Source organism: Nipponia nippon, unplaced genomic scaffold, assembly GCF_047370975.1.
Source record: "Nipponia nippon isolate SJK-2023a ecotype South Korea unplaced genomic scaffold, ASM4737097v1 scaffold_14, whole genome shotgun sequence".
NCBI lineage: Eukaryota > Metazoa > Chordata > Aves > Pelecaniformes > Threskiornithidae > Nipponia > Nipponia nippon.
In genome coordinates, this window is record NW_028262330.1 from 10,969,278 (window position 1) to 10,992,092 (window position 22,815).

The following is a 22,815-nucleotide window of genomic DNA, read 5'->3' on the forward strand; positions in this document are numbered from 1 at the left end:
GAATTTCTCATCCATCCCGCTTTGCCTGTGGTTCAGGCAGTGTCGTACTTGCTGCTCCAAGGGAAGGGGTATCTGTGTGTATTCAGCCTCCTGGGACCCCTGAGCTGATCCAAACCTGGGCAGTCATTTTGGAAAACAGTGAACTTTGAAGTCTGGGAGCAGGAAGGATGCACAGATCAGTGATTATTACCTCCCGATTGTTTTTATTCCTGTCTGAATCCCAGATTGTTCCTGTTCAGGAGGCAGTTCTTAGTCTCACTGCTCTTCTCAGCAGAAAAGCCAAAATAAGTCTTGCCAGAAAAGATCCAGGGGCTCTGATTTCTTGCAAACACTCGTGAAACCAACTGTTTTTGCAGAATGGCGTAAAAAAGAAAGCTAGAAGGTTCTGTGGCAGTCCTTCTTCTGCTAATGAAGACCACAGCTTCTCCAGCTGGGCCAGGCCCACAGGGCTGAAAAAGCTAAAGGCTACAGCACAGGCTTAGTTTGGCTGAGGGTGATGCACTTGCACTGCAGAAGCATCAAAGCTTCATAGTGAGATGTGGAAAATACCTGCTCAGCCCGTGAACTGATGGGGCCCATCTGTCACCCCGTGCAAAGGGTTGCACAGGGTGTATTTTGTGGGGTTTCAGTCAGTCCAAGGAAAACGCCCTAAATGAGATGGTGCCTTCAGGAGTCTGTTCAACCAGGCTTGCAGGCTGGAGGTTTTCCCTAAAGTTCAGCCTCCATGGTCCACTTCTCAGGCCCATCCGGCCAAATTATTTATCCCTGTGTCACCTGCTGAAATTTTCTGTTGACTGTCACAAGGAAGAGCAAGCCACTGGGCTGGCCTTGGCCAAATCTGGTTTGATTTTTTTCTCTTTCTCAGGATGTATTGACATCCTGTGTGCCTTTGCATGGGTAGTTTCAGTCTCTCTGTGGTTAGGTTCCTACCTGAAAAATGATATTACTGTAATAACAATCCCTCTCTTATGTCCACAACAGCTTGGGTAATTCTTAGCTTTGTAATTTCTCAGCGAAGGTCTGGACATTTCCAGTAGCTTCTGAGTCATTAAGAAGCTGTTTACCTGGAGCCATAACTATTTCTGATAATTTACACTGCGACTACGGAGCACTCTAGGAGCCCTATAGATGTTCAGGTGCCCCATACAAACCTCAGGTAGCACAGCTCTTGAACCAAAGACTTGTTGCCCATAATACGAGGCAGAATGAGGCCGAATGTTGAGCAGTGCTGGCTCCATTGAGCCCAGGCAGTTGGGTACACAGTGGTGGTGTGAACCCAACGTATCACCACTAAGGGCTGAATTTTGCCCTGAGCCACCCTGCCATGTGTAAATCTGGAGCACCTTCACTGGATGTGAATGAATAAACTCAAATGAATAAAGCTAAAGATACTTTTATAATGTTTTCACATTTGCCTGAGAAACAGTAACATTTCTTTCTGTTTGAACTTTCAGAGGGCTCAATATTTCATCCTTGCTTTTTAAGATTTTTGTTACGTTTTGATCCCAGCCTCGGTGTAAGAGCTAACTTTGTGCTCCTGGATTCTGCCTGTAATGAATGGTGTTTTGTGCCTTAACTGTAGTGATGTGTTTGCAGGCAAAGACTGGGGAAAGGAGGAGGAACAGAGTTTCTCTGTTTGGGCTGCTCCAAGCCGGTGTGTTGCAGAGTTCCTCCTGGTTATGGTCTATGTGAAATCTTACCAAATGCATCTGCAGGGGTTTTATAACAACCGTCACAAATTTATTACATCTTTTCAGCCAAGAAAGACAATCTGTAATGGTTCTAACTCAAAAGGTTTTATTTTGTCTTTTCCAAGCTGGCATACTTCTCTTGGTTATTTCAAAACAGGTGTCTTAGAAATTTACCTACATTTAATTTCTCAAAAGACTTTTTCACAGCCCCCGAATGAAACTAGACAAAGTTGGTGAAATATTTGATATCTAAGCATCTTTAAAACTTGTTTTTATTTCAAGTGGGGTGAACTGGTCTCTGTGTCTTTTTGTGAAGGCAACCTGAAATTATTTACCAGAGAAGCAAAGAAATCATTTATTCACCCCGTTCTGGGCTTTAGCTCTTTCCCAGGGCCCAACAGTGGTTCAGTCTAGCTTTCAAGTGCTTTTACCTCTGTTTGCCCTTCCTGCTAATTTTTATTGCGTACTCTTGAAGTCAGCAAAATAGACTTTCTCCATGAGGGAGTATCTGAGCCTGGGGTTTATTGCTCTTCCGTGATGACTGGCAGCAGGCATTCCCATGCAATGGGTCCAGCACGGAGGTGTCTCGGCAGATGACCGTTTCCCTGTGGTTTTCTTTCTTTCCTGCCTGCTGGAAATATGATGAAAATCTACCTCTCACGTGTAATTTGTCCTGTATCGCATGCAAGAGATGGGAATGCTCCTTGGGAAGAGGAGGAGAGAGCAGGTCATCTGCAGAGCACCCATCCATAGCACATGGGTGTATGCTCGAGGGCTCTGTGAGCACAGTCCTGTTGGGCAAAGGCATGGAGAGAGCTGACTCCTGGCAGACTGGCGCTCGGGAGGGCTCTCACTGGAGATGCAGAAAGCTCTGCAAAACTGTGCTTCATCTGGATGTTCTGTTCTTCTTGGACTTCTTGTAAGGAGCAGCTTTGGAGGTGTTCCCAGTAGGAGTGCTTGGCTGATACGGTCCATTCCCTGTCTCTCATCTGGACCTGGCCTTGTGACTCTGAGTTTAGTTGCTGAATCTGGTGTCACCTAGCTGTGGGTGCTGCCAGGGAAGTGTGGGCTGCTTTGGGGCTGTGGGCTGCTCTGACGAGTGGAAGAGTGGCTGGGCAATGATAGTATTTAAGTGACCTGAGTCCTGTTCCTACTACTGTCACAGGCCATCTGCTTAAACTCACTCTACCTCCCTTCTTCATCTTTAACTGAGCAGCATAATACTTCTTTTGTTTGTTTTTTAGAGCACAAACAACTCATGCAAGCTGGAAAGCCTTTACCAATAATTCCTAAACACAGAAATATGTGCCTGCAATGTGGCACTTTTTAGAACAGCATCCACTCAGATGGTGGAGAATCCATCACAGCCCGGGGTGAGTAATTCCAATGGCTCATTACTCTTTCAATTACAAACTGGCACCTTCCTTGCAGTTTGAATTTGTCTAATTTTGGCTTCCAGCCATTGGATGTTGATATGGCTTTGTCTGGTAGATTAAAGAGAGTTCTGCTATAAGAGATCTCCTCTTTAGTAAGTGCTCTTTATTGCTAATAAGGTACTTCTTCCTCTTCTTTTTGATAAGCTAAATTATTAAGCACCTTAAGTATCTCAGTGTGAGCAGCTCCCCTCCACCCCACAGCCCTCAAACTGTAATTGCAGTTCTTTCCTGAATTCGTATTTGGGTACCGTTCAGTTGCCTGATCAGCACATTGTGCCATTTGAGACATCTGTGTGGAACTGGCGGATCTGCCACCTCTGCAGTGGCACTAGATGCAGTTATCTGTGTTTAGGCACCTGAATCAAGCCCTCAAATTCCAGAATAAGGGTGTAAGATCCATCTCCCCTAACTTGAACCACCTACAGGTTTAGTAGCAGACCAAACCTATCACCTAGTCTCCTGAGTACATCTTGCTTAGTCAAAGTGCTTATGTGGTTTTCTGGTGACTAAGTCAACACTCACTAAGCTGCAGTTGCCCAGAAGGTGACTCTGGCCTAACGCGCCTATTCTGCTGCCCATTGCAGCAGCTGTGGAGCCCCTGGTATGGCTATGAGGTCCTGCTGGAGGGCAGTTTGGCAAGCTCACGTCTCCAAAGGAGGCTATCTAGGCTACCATCAATTTTAATTCTGCGGGTTTGGGGGAAGATGCCATGTTTGTGAGGTAGACCCATGTCCTGCTCTCCCAGTTAAATCTAGCAGGAATAGGTTGTTGATGCTGATGATTGTGGCCTCAGGGACAGTGTTGTGTCATCTTCTGTTGTTTGGTCCTGGGTGTCTTAGAAATTGCCCCAGTCTTTGTGTTGTGATGCAGATGTTGGCAGGGAATTTTCAAGAAGACTCATCAGCCATGTTCTGCACCCTCATGTCTACCTGAGGAGAACCTGAAGAATGTTATCGTTTTCTCATGGCTCTTCAGAATGTGTTGACTGGGGATGGTCTCTGTTTTAATGATGTTTTAGAGCTGTTTGACACTATCCTGGCTTTTCTTAGTGTAATTTGGGTTTATATACGGTGACTGATCACGTGCCAGGAGTTTTATTATGGACAACAAATCTCATTCAATCAACAGCAGAGACCAAACAGCCATTGTTTAACCTCGCTGCTTAGAACAACGTTGGATGACTCCAGGCGTACCAGATGGGACCTACCACCCTCACTCTGCTCTCTATGAGTAATCAGCAAGTGGATGGGCTGCAGATTTCCCTGTGAACTGTGCTGTGCAGGAGCTTGTTTCAGGCCCAGCTAGAGAGCTCTGCTGTTTAATATGGGATGGTAGCGTGGGAGGTCTTTGGTGCAGTCTCTGGTGAGTTGGCTGAGGTGGGACTTCGTATCAAGTCTTTGCCACCGTGCAGCCATTAGAGTGCAGTGGCTGAGCAGAGTAACTTGCTACTTCATGAGACCGTATTTTCCTCCGTGCCAAAGGTGTTTTCAATTGATCCAGCTGTAGAGAGGTAGTTAGTCCTCTGGGGCCTGTGAATCAAAGGCTCCAGGAGATCTCTCCCTTGTGCACTGTTGATAAACTAGTCTGTCTTCGGCACCTTATCCCAAGGCTCAGAAAGATGTTTTGGAGATACTCTGCTTGCAAACTCTCATTTCATGAGCAGCCAAGCTCTGTGGAGCATATCTAGTGAACACACAACTAAATGAGACATGAACAGCCTGATCACGGCAGGGTAAAACACACAGATTCATTGCTCAGGTGAGAAGGAAGTGCGGCAGAGCACCGAGAGAGCCTGAAAGAACAAGCGCGAGTGTGTATAACCCGTGGTGTGAAACCAGTGCTGTAAATAACAGGCTGATGGAAACCAGATCTGTTCTGCGTATGCTTCCCATTTCTACTCCAAAGTAAGAAACTTGTTTGCAGTGAAACAGTCATACATGGCCATGCTTTGGCCTCTGTTCCTTCCCCCAAGGCATGTGCCGGTCCTCCTGAGACTTTTAAAAGGAGGTTCTGGGCGTGACCTGGGAAAGGAATGTGCAGATCTCCTGAAAGATTTCCTATCGGCCACTACATGTGAGGGTAGGCCAGCATCGTTCATTTCGTAATAGAAATTATCTTTTTCACTTGTTCCTCCCTGCCCCCATTTTTACAAAAGAAAAATGGTGGGAGCCAAACTGACTTGTCTGAGGGCAGAAGATGGCTGTAAAAATAAGTACTGCTGATATCAACATCCAGGGCTCCACTATTAATATTCGATATTTTGGTCTTTTCAAGCTGCCAGTCAAGTAAAGTAGAGAAGGCAGGAATTGCCATGTATAAATGTCCTCAGTGCTAAATACTACTGTGAGCCACCAGAGTAAATAAGTTTGTTTCTCTCTTACCTTGTATTCATGTAAATCACCACGGCTGGTGGAATTAAGGCTGCGTAAGCCAGCGTGAGTGGGAAGTGGGGGTGCCGCTGGCTTCAGGGAGCGTGAGGAAAGCTGAACTTTGGCTACCAGTTTTCAGGGAGTTAAAGAGAAGGAAGCATATTCCCCAAGGCAAACAGCAGAGACCCATTTGGAATAAATCTGCTTGCTGGCTGCACTCCTCGTTCTGGCAGTCAGCTCATTTACAATTCAGGCCAAGTTTTGCACTATGGTCAGCTTTTACTAATAAAGATCTAGCATGGTACCTTGCTAATCTCATTAGATGGAGAGGTATGTTTTGGTAGCGGTTTCTGGGAGAGGACAAAGAGAGAAATACGTTTAGCAATTCCAGCTCGAGCAATTTCTGTCAGATTTTTTGAAAGTATATATATGTTACATAGCATACATATATATATATATGTACATTTCTGCTCTTTCTACTTAAATCTCCCACTAAAAATAGTGGTACCAGAGGCGCCAGTTACCAGTCCCCAGGGATAACTGCTTTCCAGGCTATAGGGACTTAGAAGGTCCAACGGTGTCATTGCTTGTGGCTGGGTACTAATCCACAGAGGTCTTGGGGTCCTTCTTATACTTTTCTTGGAGTTAGACATACTGGCCCCACCGCTGCCATCAAAGTCCAGGAGAAGCTGTGATGTTAAAGCCTGATGATTTCAATGCCTTGCCTAGTGCTTCATTGCCAGGGTTATTTTCAGTGATGCCAATGGATTCCCCCCCCCCCCCCCCCCCTTCTGAACTAGGCTTTAAAAATCTCAGGAATTGGGCCAGTATTAATAAATGGCAGCTCTTTCACTTGGAGTCCGAGGCATCGCCTCACCCTGCTGAGCCAGGCTCCTCGCCGAATGGGAAAAGGGGAAAACCTGGTTCTCTCTCCTTTTCTGTTTTGTTCCTGGGTCGTTGTGGCTCAGGGCTAGTTTGTGTGAGCCTTGAAGTGCTCTATGGATCGATTGGCTTCCAACACAGCTCCTTGGGACGTATCGGCAGGCTTTGCTCTACCCTCTTTCCTGATGCCCTCCATGGTAGCATTTGTCAGGGGAGCCTCAGCCGGGGTTTTAAAACGGGTCCTGAACTGAACATGTCATTGCTGTCCTCCACATTTAGATGCTGTAACTAATGTGAAGAGGGAAACGTACTGACGTCGTGGGATGCACTTGATTAATCAATTGGTCAAGGCGGTAGCGTGGAGGCTTTGTTGCCCCTTATAAGGTTGTTCCTTCCCCTTCCTCGTGTCACAACAAAGATGTCGTTGTGTTTTGCTGAATCCTTCCTTGCTTGGGGCCAGTCATTTATCAAAAGAGATTTCCATCTTGGACTAATAATTCATCTCTTACTGCAGCCCTCGCTGCTCCGAGGGCCCATTTGTTTCCTCTTATCACAGTCTAATTATTTGGTGAAGGAAAATTTCTGACTGTCTTGGGGACAGCGGCTGAGAGTTCAGGAGAACCTGGCTCCCAGGTAGGGAAGTGCTTGTGAGCGTGGGAGAGGGGTTTCCAGGGGGTCAGACCCCGTCCGTGGGACTGCTCCCGCGGAAGGGAGGACGGTGCAGGAATCTGGTGGGTTCGACATGAAACGCAAAGTCTCTCTCTTTGACTTAACTTTCCCTTTGTGCGTTTTTCACAGGCGAATGCTCCCACATGCGTTACGCCCACTCATCTCCCACCGCCCACTCGCTCACTTTCTCACACACAGCCATACTCACACTCTCACACATACTAATAAGAAATCCTGTAAATTAAGGTGTTGTTTTTTTTTTTTTTTCCCCTACTCCCCTGGAAAACTGGGAACAAAAAGAGAGTAAGAATTTGTATTCATACATACTTGGCCAGCGCTGGGATTATAGAAGGGAGGATGGGTGGATGGATGAGAAGACAGTAATCACAGCAGCATAATTAATAATAATGACAGAAAGGCATCCTGCTCCTATTAATAGTGCATGCACAGCTTTAATCAGCTCTATCCACCATCCGATGGGAGACTTCAACTAAATCAGTCGCTAGTTTCTATCAGAAAGGTTGTTCTGACCAGATTGATGGAGGGATCCCCTTGGTTCTTTATTTCAAAAAAGGACAAATTATTAATTTATTATTAATTTCTGCATCTTTATCTGACCCAGGATAATTTCTTTGTTTTTTTTCAATGACCCCAGTGCAGCTCTGAGGCTGTGGAGGATGTGTCAGGGAGTTCCCCATTCCCTCTCCCCCAGCTGGGCACCCCCTGCTCCTCGATCCGCTGCCTCATGAGCTCAGTGCAAAGCTCTGAGATGGCCCTGGACAGCCAAGCTGGGGACAGAACTATTAATAAGGGCAGCAGGGCTGTCTGCAGTCACTGTGCCACCGCTGTCTTTGTACCACCCTCATTGCTTTATAAAGCATTTTGGAATCACCTGGAGCATGAGAGGTGCTCTATAAAATCAAACTCCATCTCAGTCTGTCTTGCAGCCGTTCCCCTACTCTGAAAGCAGCAATAAATTCAGCTGGGCTAGTAATGGTCAGTTGTACCACTTCAGAAATTTTCTTTAAAGAGAAGTTCTAAAATCTCGTTGGTTTATTAAGCATATCACACGTATGAATTGTCAATTGATGTATTGCATGCAAAAGATAGTGAGTGTAGTAATAACCTTTCCCAGCATTTCATTTTGAAGCCCCATTTACCTGAATCGAGCTGCTTCCAATAAATATTTCACATGTTTCTCCTCCACAAGTGCGCTTACAACTTATGAAGCAAACACAAATGTTTTAATTCTGACAAAATGAGCATCCTTCATGCACCAGCCTCTATTCAGCACATAGTTTTGTGGCTAAATGGCTTTCTGATTATCATGTCCCAGGATATTACTTCAACTGAAGTGATATGAAATGTCATTAAAAAGTAATGTTCCTCTGCTTTGACAATCATATTAGTAAACATTGGAGGCTCTGCAGGTTATATGTCAGGCGGGCCGACACTAATGGGTTTATTAACATATACAGTAGCACTTTGTCAAACCTCCCTGTTAATCTAAATTTGCAGGTGACAAAAAGGAAGGGAGGGGAGAGGAAGATGATGATATTTAAATACTGCTTAGGTTGGACCACAAGTGAAAGAAGCCAGGAAACTCCGAGCAAGGTCAGCTGCTTGCCCATGCTTGCCCAGCCCTCGCTCCTAGGCAGAGGTCTTCTCCAAGCTGATGGGAACAGAGGTACCTGTCCTGAAGAAGAACAAGTGCAATGCACAGGAAAGAGCACAAGTGGATTTGTTTCAGGGTTGGGGGTGAATAGGTGCATCCCCGTCCAAGCCAGTGGGTTTATGGTGCAGGAGCAACCGGGCTGGGGTCTGTGTGAAAGTCAGGGTATCTGAGTAGCAAATACAAGAGGGCAAATGGGGTTACAGGGACAAACGGGTTATCACGGGGACGTCAGGGTCCCAGGGACATCTGCTCCGAAGTGCATAAAGATATTTGTGCCACCTATAAACTAATGCTTGGGGAGGGTCCAGGCAATGTTGCTGTGTATCCTGGGACATGGCACCAAGTAGTGAGGCTGTGTGGCTTTTTAGAAGTGACGGAGGGCCGAGACCAGATTTCCACCAGGATTCAGGCAGGGGAGGGATGGATGTCTGAGCTTGAGGAGGGGATGTGCTCTCTTGATGTCCCCAAAGGATGGGACAGAAATGGGGAGGGGGAATTTCAGTTGCTGCTGCTGGGTTAGCTGGTGCTGAGCCCAGCCCAGCCGGTCCCTGGGCAGCAGCCCTGGCTGGCCTGCCATGGGCAGAGGGGGCCGCACACCGCCGGGGAGGCTCTGGGCGCCTCCGCAGGAGCCCCTGCGGCGGTGGGGATGCCGGCCGGTGGGTTCGGCTCCCAGGTGAGCAGCAGTGAGGCGCAGGCTGTGCTCTCGCTGTTCCCTGCAGCAGTGAATTTGGCCTGTGGAGAGTTATTTACCCAACAGCTCCAAGTGCTTCCCCTTGGGATGCCAGCTAAATACCTATTTCCAGCTTTGTTCGAACAACACCATCTGCTCGATTGGCCAGAAGCTCTGCCAGCATGTATGATAGAGGTGGCTGGAGGCACAGAGCAAGCGAAACGGGGCCGTGGGGAGCGGCCCCAAGGGGATCTTCGGGGAAAGCCTGTTTCCACATGGGGAACGAATTGCATCCCCGCACCCACTGCCTCCTCCTCCCGACTGGCAAGACTTTGGAAGGGTTGAGTAACAGTGGCAAAACTTTGTGTAGTGAAGCAGATTTCAGGGCTGCACAGATGCCTGGCTTGTTCCAGAACTGGGGAGGTGGCACTGCATCGTGTCCCAGGTGCTGGCAGGGTGCTGGAGGTGGTCCCAGCTTCCCATGCGTGTAGGGAGTAGCACTGTGCCCTTGGGCAACCCTGCAATAACAAAGCGGTGTGCACAGGGCTGGCTGCATCGCGTGGCCCTGGCCAGGCCTTGCAGCGAGGCGGGAGCCTTACGGACCCCACCAGGTTTGGGGAACAAGAGGCATCTGAGGTTTCAAGTTGTAGAAGACAACCCCCCCCCTCTCTCCTCAAACATCCTGGCTTAGAGAACCACAAGCTGTTTAAAATCATTTCTTGAGCTAGTTGAGAAGAAGGGAAGTTGGATGCTGAAATTTGGGGGCATGGTCAGACTTCAGTCCCCAGGGACAAGTAGAGCCTGGAGGGACCTGCTGTCACCTCTGAGCATCCCAGCACACACCGAGTCTTGCCCGTTGGGATCCGTCATGTATTTTTTTCCTGCAGAGTGGGACGATACGGGTTGATATGTGGCAGAGTTGTCAGACATGTTTGTAAGGATGCTCTGAAGCAGCAATTCCCCTTCCCCCTCTGAAAAAATAACTGGACCTGATATGGCTGCTCAAAGGGACCGTTGACCACAGGTCCCAGGGCTGTGTTCGTCTTCTGGTTCTGCGTTGGGAGAAGGTAACAGCTGAGTTGGGTGTTTCTTCGCACCAGCTCTATGCTCACTACGGGGTAAGCAAAGTCCGTGCCGTGGTTTTTATTTTGGGAGCTGGGAAGTGTAAGTACAGTGGGACCTATTCTTGTCCGAATGACTAAGCCTCCGCCAGCCCGGAGCTCTTCATCTTGGCAAACAGATGGTGCGTGGAGGAAAAGCGATGCTATTCACTGCCCTGAAAGGCCTTTTCTTTCTGGAGCGGTGCCTTAAAGGTACAATGGTTTGGTTTATCAGGCTGAGCAGTACTGGGCGTTCAGGTGCCTTTCGGGGAGTGACACAAAATAGGGCAGAGTTGCAACCATAGCCTCGGACGGGTCCTGCCTCGAGGGGCCAGGAGGGGCCCGTCCTCCCCTGGTGTCAGTTGGCTTCATGTGGATATGGAGAGCTCGGCCGCGGGGCAGAGCAGTGGGGCTCGGGAATCCTTTGGGGCATGCTAAGGAGCAGACGATGTTTCTTGGTCCAAGAGGGAGCCTCCGTTCCTGGAGCCACTCGAAGCCCTGTGTGTCCCGGAGCTCGGCAAGGCTGTGTTCCTGGTATGCAGATGTGCCAGCCGCAGTCGCTGTCTCTCACCAGCTCTCATAATTTTGGAGACTGGAAGCCTGAGGTTAAATTGCCAAGCTGGACTGCAGCTGGGCCCGTGGCACAAACACCCTTTGCGAACAGGCATAGGGCTGCTAATGCCCACACAACCACACATGGCAACTTCCACCCAGGCTGGCAAACCCACCTATTCCTTTCCCTGCCTGGCAGCAGCACTTCTGGATCTGCAGCCGCTGTCTTCACCCTTTAAAGCCGCTTCAGCAGCAGGCGAAGCAGAAGCTCTGGGCAAGCTGGTGCCTCTGCTGCTGGGAGTAGTGCAGAGAAATTCAGGAGCAGAGTGGGGAACATCACCCCAGAGAGCTTCTCCTCCCCTGCTCCTTCCCTCCAGCCCGCAACCTCCCCCTGCATTCAGCTTTCCTCTGCACCTCCTCCTGTGACTCCAAAACCAGGCTGGCTGTGCTGCCACAACACATGTACCTGCGACGGAGGAACGGGCGTTACAAGCCCTGGGAGTGGATCCTGCCAATCTGGTGGTTTCTGCTTCATTGGCAGATAATTCCAGCACTGACAGAAAAAGCATTTGCTAAAAGCAGGAACATAATGGGGTTTATACAGGATGCTTTGTCCAGGCAGCTACTGGAGTTAATAAAACTCAGCTTGGGCTCTGTAAAGGTCTGTAGCGCTTAAAGTCTGAGCTTTGCTGAGCGTTGCCAGGCTGGGAATTTGGGGCTGGCATTCATGATTGCTGTCCAATACTCCATGGAGAGCTGTGGGAGTGCAAAGGGTAAGAAGGACTCGGGGTTGTGTGGGAACAGCTCCTGAGCGTCCCAGTTCATGTGAAAATTGCAGCCAAACAGGCACAACCGTTCTTGCCTGCCAGCCAAGGAGTTTGGTTGCTGGCAAGCAGCGGGATTTTGGATCCCTGTTTTGCGACAGCACTGCAGCCTCCCAGAGGATTTCTGTTTTGGGGGCTCATTATTATTGTTTGGTGCATTTGTCTTAATTTGATCTCTTCTAGCTTAAAAGGTCAGCAAGGCCCAGTAGCAAACTGCTCCAGAGATGAAGAGGGGGTATGGATTTTTAACACCGCGCTGTCGTCCCTGCTCGTGCGATCCCGTTCCCGGTGCCCAGGTGGGACGTGAGCACAGGGTGCGGGTGCCAGTCTGCACCCACCCACCCAAAATAGCCAAAGGTGCTCACCTGGTGCACTGGGAACTGCTGCCTGCGCTCCCAGCTGGCAGTCATATCTGGTGCTCATGAGCTTTGAATTTCTCAATATAACCTAAAGGCAGTGGGAACTGAAGAGCTGCTGAATTGGTGGTTTATTGGGGTAGGGATTTCCTCCTCTTTTCTAGTCTTTTCCTTCTTTCCTCCAGTAACTGCAGTGGGGGAAAAAAAAGTTGAAGAAAAGGGAGGAAGGGCCTGGAGGCAACAGGTTAGAAAACAACTACCAGAAGAATGAGAAATGGCGTTATTTGGAGAGCAGAGTTATTTGCTTTGAGATCCAATTTCTTTTTTTCTCTGATTTTTTTTTTTTTAAGAAAATGGAGAAGAAAAATCATTTTCTCAAAATACCCCCTTTTTTGTTTAAAAACTTAAGACAAACTTTTTGTGTCGCCTCTGCTCAGGATAGAGTTCGCAACTTAATAACCTTGTTATGTTACAAATCCTGAGACTTCACGACTCCTGCACTAGTCCATCTGCCAAGCAGAGAGCATTTCTTGACCTTTTAAAGAAAGCCAGAGATAATGAACCATTTGGACTGTAGGATGCCCTGGCTGCTTGGAATAAAATCAGCATGGCTGTGAGTTTTGGAGAGGAACAAACGTGCAGCTCCGAGCCAGCAGTGCGGGCTGAGAGTTCGCAGTGATCTCCGACTGCAGTAACAGCCATAAACTCCTTTAAAACAGTTAATAAATCAGAGGACATGGGCAGAGTGAGATCTGGGCTTCACAAGAGCTTTAGAAAGTGTCTTGAAAGGTCCAGAGAGGGAGGATTCGACTGGCTGCCATTGAGTTTGAACTTGTAACTAGTGATTTTCTCCTTCAAAAATCTCATCAGCTCTTGAGAACTGCAAATATTGAAGAGGCTGATGGTTGTTGGGGGAGCTGGATGTCAGACGCTGCTGTCCCTGTTACTGACAGCGTTGAAAATGTGCAGTCTGTGCTACACATTTTGCGCTGCAGATGTTGGAGGTGCAGTGGTGAAAGATGTTGCTTTCATTGCTATTTTCTGTGGTGAGTTTTAGTTCTTTGAAAATGGAAACCCGAAATCTTGCAGCTTCGTGGGTGTTGTCCAAGGTCGGGTGTCCCGTCTTAGGTCAGAAACGTTCCCTGGGGAGCACTGCTGACCCCTGTTAGTGAAAGGGCCCTTGTGCATCCCAGACGATGTGGCTGGGGAGTAGAGACCAAGCACCCAAACTGTCCTTCCCGTGGCCCACTGCAGCAGCGCTTCAGTCGGGCACCTCCTGACCAAACCCTGAAACCGCTGGGTCCAGCTCCCGTGGGCTCGGCGCCGAGCAGCAGCTGGGGCTCTGCCAGTCTCTGAGGGCTCCCGGGGAGAACGAGAGGACTGTGGGTCTCTGGTCCTTTCTGGAGATCAGCAGATGTTCGTGGATGATCCTTTCTGAGTTTGTTCGCAGATGATCCCTTCTGCTTTCAGCTCATCAGGTCTCTCCCACTGCCTGGGGGATTGCACCAGGGCTGTGATTTTCCTGCCCTTCCTGCATGTGGTCGCTTATGCCAGTGCTCTCTGCTTAGCCCAAGTGGTTATGCTCTTTTTAGCTGCTGGCTGAGTTACTCTGTCCCTTTTCCCTGCATTTTTCATGGTCTTTCCATCTTTGCAGCAAGCCTAGCGCAGGAGCGCCAAGCTCCTGCCTGGCACTTCTCTTGCTCTGCCTGCTGTGGCTGGGTGATGTTCCCAGGTCCAAGGTGCAGACCTGATTCTGCATGAATTCCCTGATGATGGGGATGTGCACATGTGCAAGCCTGGCACAAGACAGGGCTGGCAGGCTGGCACGGACTTTGCTTCCACAACCTCCTTTCCATCGCACCCAACTCGCTCTGCAGTTCCAGCAGAAAGGATGTAGAAAGCTTTCTGGGTGGAGCAGAAGGGATGGCTAATGCGCTCCAGCCCTCGCCTTGCTGGTGCCATGGAGAAATGCATGATTAATCTGTTTAAAACATTACTGAGGATATGTGTGCTCTTCCTATGCTGTGAAACCAGAGCCAGAGCCTTGTTCTGTACTTCTTTTAGGGAAAGATGACATAGTTGGTCTTGATTAAACCATTAGTTTAATGTTGATTAAACGATGGTTAAATTATTCATGTGTCTAGGTATTCATACGATACATAAGGAATTTATTGTATTGGGATGGGTTGCCATGCCCGGTATTAAAAACTTGCTCTTGTGCTCACTAGCAACTAGCATGGCAAAAATAAACAAATTAGATGGTAGGGAAAGGACTTTCTACATTACCACTGTAGTATAAATGGAGCTGTCATTTAAACTGAAATGGCATGAGATTTATGGTGATTTTTAGCCACAGATCGCATGTCATAGCCTGCTTTCCTGCCAAGGAAACATGGGTAGGCTTGCTCTCCTCTAATGGGGGTTCCCAAAGCATTGCAGAATGTGGCCACCACCGTGGTGGTGGCGAAGAGCCAGGTAGGACAGTCTCTTAGTGCCATAATAAGCAATCATTTAGCTAAGGGAAACCTCCAAAGTGAATGTTCATAAGGAAAATCCCGGGACTGTTTTGGTGTCTGGCAGAGCAGATGAAACTCCAGGCTGAAGGGGTTTCTCCAAGAGATCTTCCACTCTTCATACAGTGTCTGCTTTTTTTCTTCAAAGCTGAAAAGTTTGGCACATGTATAATGCACCTCACACTGCTGGAGGTCTGTTTATACTGGTCACTGAAGGGTTGTCTTGTTGCTGTCATCTTCAGGAATAAGATGTGGACATTAGACATGGATGTGCATGAGTCTGCCCTGACACCCAGGCTGGTTCCAGACCCAGGGTCAAGGGTGGTTGGGTCAGGGCAACATCCTCAGTGCCAGTGACCTGCGAAGGAGCAGGTTGATGGAGCACTGCCTTTGCGTTCCCCTGCAGCTCCCTCCTTTGCCATGCAAAAGCTGAGGGCGGGGAAGGAAGGAATAAATATCCTGCTGGGATGGCCTCAGCCCTGCCCGCTCTGTGGCTGCACGGAAAGCTGCTGTGGGGCAGGGAGGTGGGTGCTGGGGCCCCACGGAGGGCAGGGAGGAACGGGCACGGAGGAGGAGCAGGCAGGTGGAGAGGGACCACTTCGCTTCTGCTCTGCTAAAAAGCGGTTGAGGTGAAAGCTGGTCACAACTAGAGGGGTCCAGGCACATTTTAGAGAAAAATAAAATGACTGTTTTGGAGTGCAATGAGTTAAGAGAAAGGATGATGTGGTGTGTCCGAGGAAACAGTGAACGCCTGAGATGGTCCTTCTAGTCCTGTGTTGCTCTGGTAGCCTCCAGGAAAAGCTTCAGAATTTTGATGAAGCCCCAAAGCCTGAAATTTTGAAACGTTGTCACAGAGCCCTGTGCACCACCCTCCTTACTGGGATGGGCTCCCGTTGGCGTTATGTTCCTGGGGTGGTGCTGCCAGTGGAGGGGAGGCAATGAGCCCTGAGGGGTTGGGGCATGTTGGGGGGCCCTCTCACCCCAGCACGGCTCTGCCTCCATGGCTTCCCAGGGCCCCAGTTTCTAACATTTTTCTTCAGGGCACCAAGGCAGGTTGGACACTGGTATGTTGTCCTTATTGTCGATCTATAGACCAATAGATCCTGCTGGCCAGGTGAAGGTTGACACCTTGAGATACATATGGGCTTGATTTCATCCAGCTTGGGTGGACTTGTTGGGCAGCAGAAGGTGTTTCCTAAAGTCTGTGCCACTAAAAGAGTTTGGAGGGCCTGGTGGGGCCCCAGGGAGTGAAAGACATCTTCCCATGCTCAGTGCTCATCTGGCAAGCTCAACGTGTTCCTCAAGGCCATTTTTTTAGGCCAGCCTTTCTTGGGGGGCAGAATCAGGACTCAAAGCCATGGCTTACTTCAGCTGAGGGTCCCTACAGCCCCCTTGAGACTTGGGGGGGTCTCATCCCTGGCAGCTGGAGGTGTTGGGAGAGGACTGGACTGGCTGGGGAGCCTGAGCCTCTTACAGCTCCCCACCTGCCAGCTGCAAAACATCAGGTTTAACCAATCTCCCCCCAAGTCTTGCTTTTGCACACCCTTATCCCAGGCAAGAGGCTGAACACCAGTCGGGGTCTCTCCCGTTGCCTTCTTTCAAATAGCATTTCTCCCCCTCCACCGGGGCTGAGTTTCCTTGCTTGCATCCCACCAGGATACATCTCCTGACCCCAAATCTCATACCCAAGTGCAGACAGCAAGACCCAAATCCCCCAGGGGCTGATAGCAGGGTTTAGAAAGCCCCATGTCTCCCTTCGGCCGTCGCTGGTGGGTGGGAGGACGTTAACTCAGCTCCTGTGTGGACGCTTATAAAAGGAACGGTGCCTGGGGAGGCATTTGGTCCTCGTTAGCTGACGCTCGGTAGCTGTTTTGTCATTTTTCTTGTTTGTCATAAAAAATAAATACTGTTTAATAGATGATCTTACAGAGCAGGTTTTGGCAACAAAATAGACCGTGTCCCATTATAAACTTGATGTGTATAATTTAAAGCAAGATGGAATATAAAACCATTTCCAGCTCAGATGAGGGAGCGGGAGACACAGATTTAGGTCTTGATTGTGCTGAAATGAAAAACAGCACATCCTTGGATAGTGTATTCAATCAGGCATTCTGTTTTATGGAGTCCAAACTATAAACGGCCTTTTTCAGAATAATTAATCACGTTATTTATTTTTTGGTTTGAAAAGTTTGGGGAGGGGATTTCTTTCATTCCTTTGTGTATTTTTAGAGATATCGTATGCAAAAGAGCAGCTCTAAACACCATAGAAGATTATTTGGAGACCAGGGAGGACTTTAAGGGGATGTTCCTGGCAAAATCCCACCAGTTAGCAGAGATTTAAGGAACACCCTGCTGAGCCCTCAGGAATGCCATTCCTCATGGGGAAAGCTGGGCTCTGGAGCCAAGGGCAGGGATGTGGAGCGGTGGTGGGAAGGTGAGTGGAAGCGTCAGTGATGCAGCCAGTGATGTGCTAACCACCTCTACTCTCCAGGACCAGTGTTAAGAGTGGGTTACTGGGGGCTGGTGGGGGTGTTCGTTAGCAGAGGATGCTCCATGTCTGACCACTGGCCTGCAGCATGCTCACCTTCCATCCAGTTTGGAAAAACCTGCCTATTGCTCTTGCTTAAACTGGGCAGTTAATTCTTACTGGGATTAGAAATGGGACAGGTCTCCGCTATCAGCACTGTCTTCATCATCCTGAAGAGCTACGAGCAGAGGACCCGATCCCCCACCGCCGTAAATCAGCACAGCTCTACTGGGGCTGGAAGAGGGATGCAGATTTCTGCCAAGGAAAGAGAGATCCAAAGTGCATTTCCTCCATCCTCCCGTTGCGTAAAGCAACACGGCTCCTCTGGTTTCGGAGCAGTGGGATTGCCGTGCCTCAGTCTGCTCTGGCTGCTCAATTCTGATTTCAGCAGAGCCAGTGTAAATCCAAAACAGCTCTAGGGAAGTCAATCAAGTTCCCGGAGACTCAAGGCTAGAGGAGATTGGAAAGTATTCACAGCTTGTATGGAGCTGTCGACATTATATATAAAAAGCTGGCTGAATGCAGCAACAATGTGCTATAGGCAGGGCGCTAATCTCTGTTGTTATTAAGTTTCCTGACATTTCCTATTATCAGAGCTTCTTTACAGTTCTTTATAGGACTGAAAAACTTTAATCTTTTAGGTTGAAATGCATCACCTATGTGCCATCCATGACGCAGGTAGTGCCACTGGGTGAAATCTTGCTTTTTCTTGATTTTCTTAAGAGCTGGGAAGCTGCACAAATCCCAGCTGTGTTAATAATAGCAATTGATAAAGCTGCAAAGTCTGGCACCCCAGAGGAGTTCAAGCCAGCATTCCTTCTGCCTGAGCCACCCTCACTTGTGCCACACTGCCCCTGTGGGTGTGGGTTTTAATACGTGGTTACACACTGCTTTCCCCACGGGACCCCGCCGCCCCTCTCGGTCAGTAGGAGCTGTGCCGAGGAATGCCGGGGCGAAGGCATGTCCGAGAGATGCAGTAGCAGAGGCAGGACCCCATTCCCTAAGGCCAGCAGCATCTTGTCTTAACCATGCTATGTGGAGTTATCTACTCATGCCTGGCAATAAATAACCCACCAAGTCCCATAGGAAACCTACCCTGCTTCTGTAGCAAGAGGCTATACGCTAATGTACATGTACAAGAAGGTGAACCAACGTTTTTTTGAGCTGGAAAGTGGCATGTTTTACTGGAAAACCAAACCAGTTTGCTTTGGCTGTCTTCATGGCAGCTGTACTCCTGCTGCCGTTCCCTGGTTGGGGTACTTAATGCCGGAGGTGGTGTGGCAATATGTTGGAGCTGAAAACATATCGGCTTCATGCCAAAATAATTCACTTAGGGTTGTTTGGCTTTTTTTTCCAATGAAAAAATCAAAATTTCCTCTGCAAGATGAGACATGATTTCAGTGGGGTGGGGGAGGATTGAGTGGTGGTGGTGCGGGAAGAGGAAATAACTTCCTTTAAAAAAAACCAACAAACTAAGAATGACTTTTCCTTTGCAAAATACATTTTATGACACCTTTTTCTACCAGCCCTAATTTTGAACAGTATTAGCAGTTTGGTGCCAGCTTGATGAGTGCTGGAGCAGCTCATATTCCTGTAGGAAAGAGGTATAAATCCTAGCACCGAATCTGAGGCTGGCAATGGGCCTTTCTCGCTGGGACCCTGTGGACCAAGGTACCCCTGGTGCGGAGGCAGGAGAGGAGGCCATCTCAGTGGGATCAGTGCACAAAGCCGTGGTCTTCTCACAGCTACGTTAGAAATACAAATCCTGCAATGAACCATTCAAGCATAGAAATGCATTTTGGCTATCAGATGGCTGATAAAGTGTGTGACTAGAGAGCTGAGGTAGTGATGGGATTAGATAACAATCTCATTTGGAGAGAAATTGTTCCTAAAGGGTTTGGTTTGGGCTTCCCACATGTTGCATTGCAAAGGCCTACGATGTCATGTTGCGTCTGCTCAGGACTGGCCACCTCCTGTCACCAAAGATGAGTTGCAGGACAGTGACTTACGGGGAAGGGTGACCTTGCATTTCAGATGCAAGGCTTGAATTCAGTTCCTGCATCTACACTACAGTTTCTCTTGCCCACGTGTTGGCCTCCTGGTGCCACCAGCAAGGCACAGAGCCGCTGTGGTGTCCAGGGGTGGGACCTCCCTGGACCCATTTGTGTTTTATTAATAAGCCAAAAGAGAGCTGCAGGCTCCAGATGCCATTACAGCTGACGAATGGGGTCAGGGTGCGTCTGCATCCTCTGAGCCTCTGGGAGCTCTGGCCGTTTGTCATCCCCAAACCCAAAGAGGAAAAAACACAATTTTCAGGACATAAAGAGCAGAAAAGGTTTTACTGCTCACTGGTTTGCTTGAAGCAAGCAGATCAATACCACTTGATACATAACTAAATAAAATGAAGCCAGACCCCAGCTTGCTGGATCTCCAGGGATATATTTTGTGGCTGAAAAGGCGGCTTTTCTCCTTGGAAATAGCACTAACTGTTTTCCCTGTTTTGTGAGTATTAAGGGAAAGAAATGATAACTTTTCTGTTCTTTGTGGTTTGATCTGGCTTTTGTTGAATGATAAACTGAACGCTGGTTATCAGCACTCGAGCTCCTGCCCCTGTTGCAAGGCTGGTGCAGTGTCACTGTAGTTGCTTGTCCATGAGCATATTTGATCCCGAGGCGTGATGGTGGATAGAGGATTTGCTGTTGGCCTCACAGAAGGAACAGCTGGTGGTTCACTACATTCCCAAGTGAAATTTGTGGGAAGAAAGGAGGTCTTGAGCAGGTGTCTTCTGTGGAAAGCATTTGTGAAAGTGAAATTTTCCAGTTCGGTATTTTTTGGTAGAGTTTTTCTTGAAACATTTTGTGGAGTTTTGGGCCGCTGACTGGCCTTTCTCCCCTACTGTGGGACTATTTTTCACGATCAAAAACCCATAATTTTCCTTTGGGCTCTTCATTCTCAAAGTGCTGCCCAGAGCATGGCCTTCTCCTCAAACTACACAATGGCTTCCTGATGGAAAAATATGTCCTCCAGCCTCGGTAGTGAGAAGGACCTACATGTTTCTTTCTGTACAACTGTTCCCGTGGAGCTTTGAGAGGAGGATGGCTTACCGCCAAGTGAGATCTCTCTAATGTTGACAAATATGGCTGTCTTTTGGTGGATCTAGAGACCTTCCCAGTGTGATGGAGCCTCCAGCCTCCACCTCCTCAGCTAGCAGGGCTGCGGTGGCTGAGCTGCATCCCTGGGCACTGGCTCCGTGTCCTCCCCACCCCGCCAGTGCTGCACGGAGAGGTCATCAGGGACCTGAGTGCTCTGCGATGATGGAGACCTCGTGTTTGTTTTCCCTTCTCGCTGGCGAGCTGTGCATCTCCTGAGGAGCAGTGCAGGAGCAAGCAGCTGGTGGGAACCAAATGGTTGTGCTGAGGTAATGACAATCTCTGGCGTATGAGCTCTGAGAAGCTCCTCTGTTATGTGCTCTGCCCCTAGAATGAGTAAATAAAAGCCTCCTCATTTATTCATGATGCAAATACCAACTGTGCCTTCAGCTCTAGGATTTGTTGATTATTTATTTAGAGCCTCTTGTCTCGGAGGCACTGGCTGTTTGCGTGCAGGAGGCATCTGTCTGGGTTTATTACCCACAAACAGACATTTTGCTTCTTGGGCTGTGGCTGCTAATGTTTTTGAAAGCCTGCTGTGGAAATGGAAATCCTTCCAGGGAGACACAGATCCCCTGGTCCTTCCTCTTCAGAGTCAATAACAGCAGCTCATGGTCCCACCAGCCTCTCTGAAAGTCCCCGCTGCACTGTATCCCGCTCCTACGGAGCAGCTGAACAATGAGCTCCTTTGGCCACGAAGGTTTCCACTGTGATAGCATCAAAATGTGATGCCTAAAATCCGGTTGCCGTAGGTCCTTGGCCTCAAAAAGCTAAGGGGAAGATGGGTAGGAGATGGGTACAGGCAGGCACAGTATTTGGCCTAATATACTAGTAATGGTTGCTTGGGACCTCCTTCCTCTCTCCTCACAATGGGAGACAGTGTCGCTGTGTACCAGAAGTGTTAGATTTGTCTTGTTCCACAACCAGGCACAAAAAGAAGCTTTGTTGGGTTGCCGGAGACCTGGGGAGTGAATCGGCCTTAAGGTGTCTTTCAGTATTCCCGGTTCTTCTCAGGTTGGTGGCTGATAAAATTTTGACACTTGGCTTTGGGAAGCTAATGACACTCATTTGATAGACCCTTCTCAGGTCATCCCCTTGGCTTTGATAGTTGATGGAGCACAAGTGCTTCTGCAGAGAGTGCAGTGATCCATGGCATGGACCAGACCTCAACTCCAAAGCTTTGGTGAGTACAGTCCTGGACAGTGTTTTCAATGAGCACAAAGGCAAGGTGGGAAGGGCTTGTCCCAGCAGGTGGATGAGGCCAGAAGCATTAGATTATGATGAAGGAATTCTGTCCATCCCCAGTGGTCGCAGTTGTCGCACCATCATGGGACTCCGGGAGGAAAGGCACCGGTGGCTGGCCCTGGCCCGTTACCACTATCTCATTATCCACCAAGTTATTCCTTGCCAAAATGTCTGTCTTTAATTACCCTGTGCAGGAATCCCTTCTTTGGAAAATGATGCCACAGTCAGAGTTTTAGAGGAGAGAGCTGATTTTTTGAGATTTCTTTTCAAAAAGCTGTATTTACCTTTTTATTTGACTGCCTGTCTTGCAGTCTTATGGCCCGTGGGCAGGAATTATGTTCTCAGTACCCCCATGGTTTGTTTTTGCAGGCTAAAATCATTTACATCCACTAAGTCTCAGAAATGTGAGGCAGAAATAGAAGAATTCCTACTCTGTAGTACAGCTGGCCAACCTGCGAGAGAGGACGATTAAATCCAGACTTAGATGATCAAACTTAGGCACCTAAATGAGTGACCAAAGGCTCTGCTCCAAGCTCAGATCATTGTAGGTCTTGGAACTCTTCTCTTGCAGACTGAGAAAAGGTTGCTGTTAAGCCAGATAGATTTTGCTTGGCTCCTTCACTCATCGCAGGATTTCCAGGGCTTTCCAGGACTTCAGCCATTCTCACGGGTCTTCTCTGAATCCTCCTCCAGCTTTTCAGCCTACAACTCAAGGTGTGGAGCTGCCTAGGACCTTACAGGTAAGATCCAACCCAAATTCTGGATAGCTTGTGCAGGAAGCCACCCCAGTGGTTAGTAGTGAAAACCATGGCTAGCTAGTGATGAAAAGTCTTTTAGAGCTTGCAAAGTTGAGAAAAGGGAGGATGTCTAGGAGCCCCTGGATGCGGAGAAGGCATTTAAGGTTTGAAGTGGTGTGGCACTCCTGTAGCAAATAAGTGGTGTGGGTCCTGGACGGACAAAAGGGGCCCGATACAGATAAACAGCAGAGTAGTAAATGTTGTGCCTGCTCTGTGTGTGTGTGTGTGTGTGTGTGTCCCCAGATGCGTACACATCTGGAGTGATTCTGGGAGGTACTCAAATACCGAAGAAACCTACAGAGATGCACAAATGGGACCTTGGCGACTATCAGTGTCTCACCTGATATCAGCTGAATGGAA

General features: G+C 48.6%; 1 long non-coding RNA gene across 1 annotated transcript in view; it reads left to right on the plus strand.

Annotated features, from left to right (window-relative positions):
• Positions 1-22,390, plus strand: part of LOC148056471 (uncharacterized) — a 67,890-nt gene extending 45,500 nt beyond the window's left edge. The window contains exons 9-10 of the long non-coding RNA XR_015703320.1: positions 21,489-21,596; positions 22,230-22,390. This is a non-coding gene — a long non-coding RNA (uncharacterized LOC148056471). The remainder of the gene's footprint in view (positions 1-21,488; positions 21,597-22,229) is intronic.
• Positions 22,391-22,815: the final 425 nt, after the last annotated feature.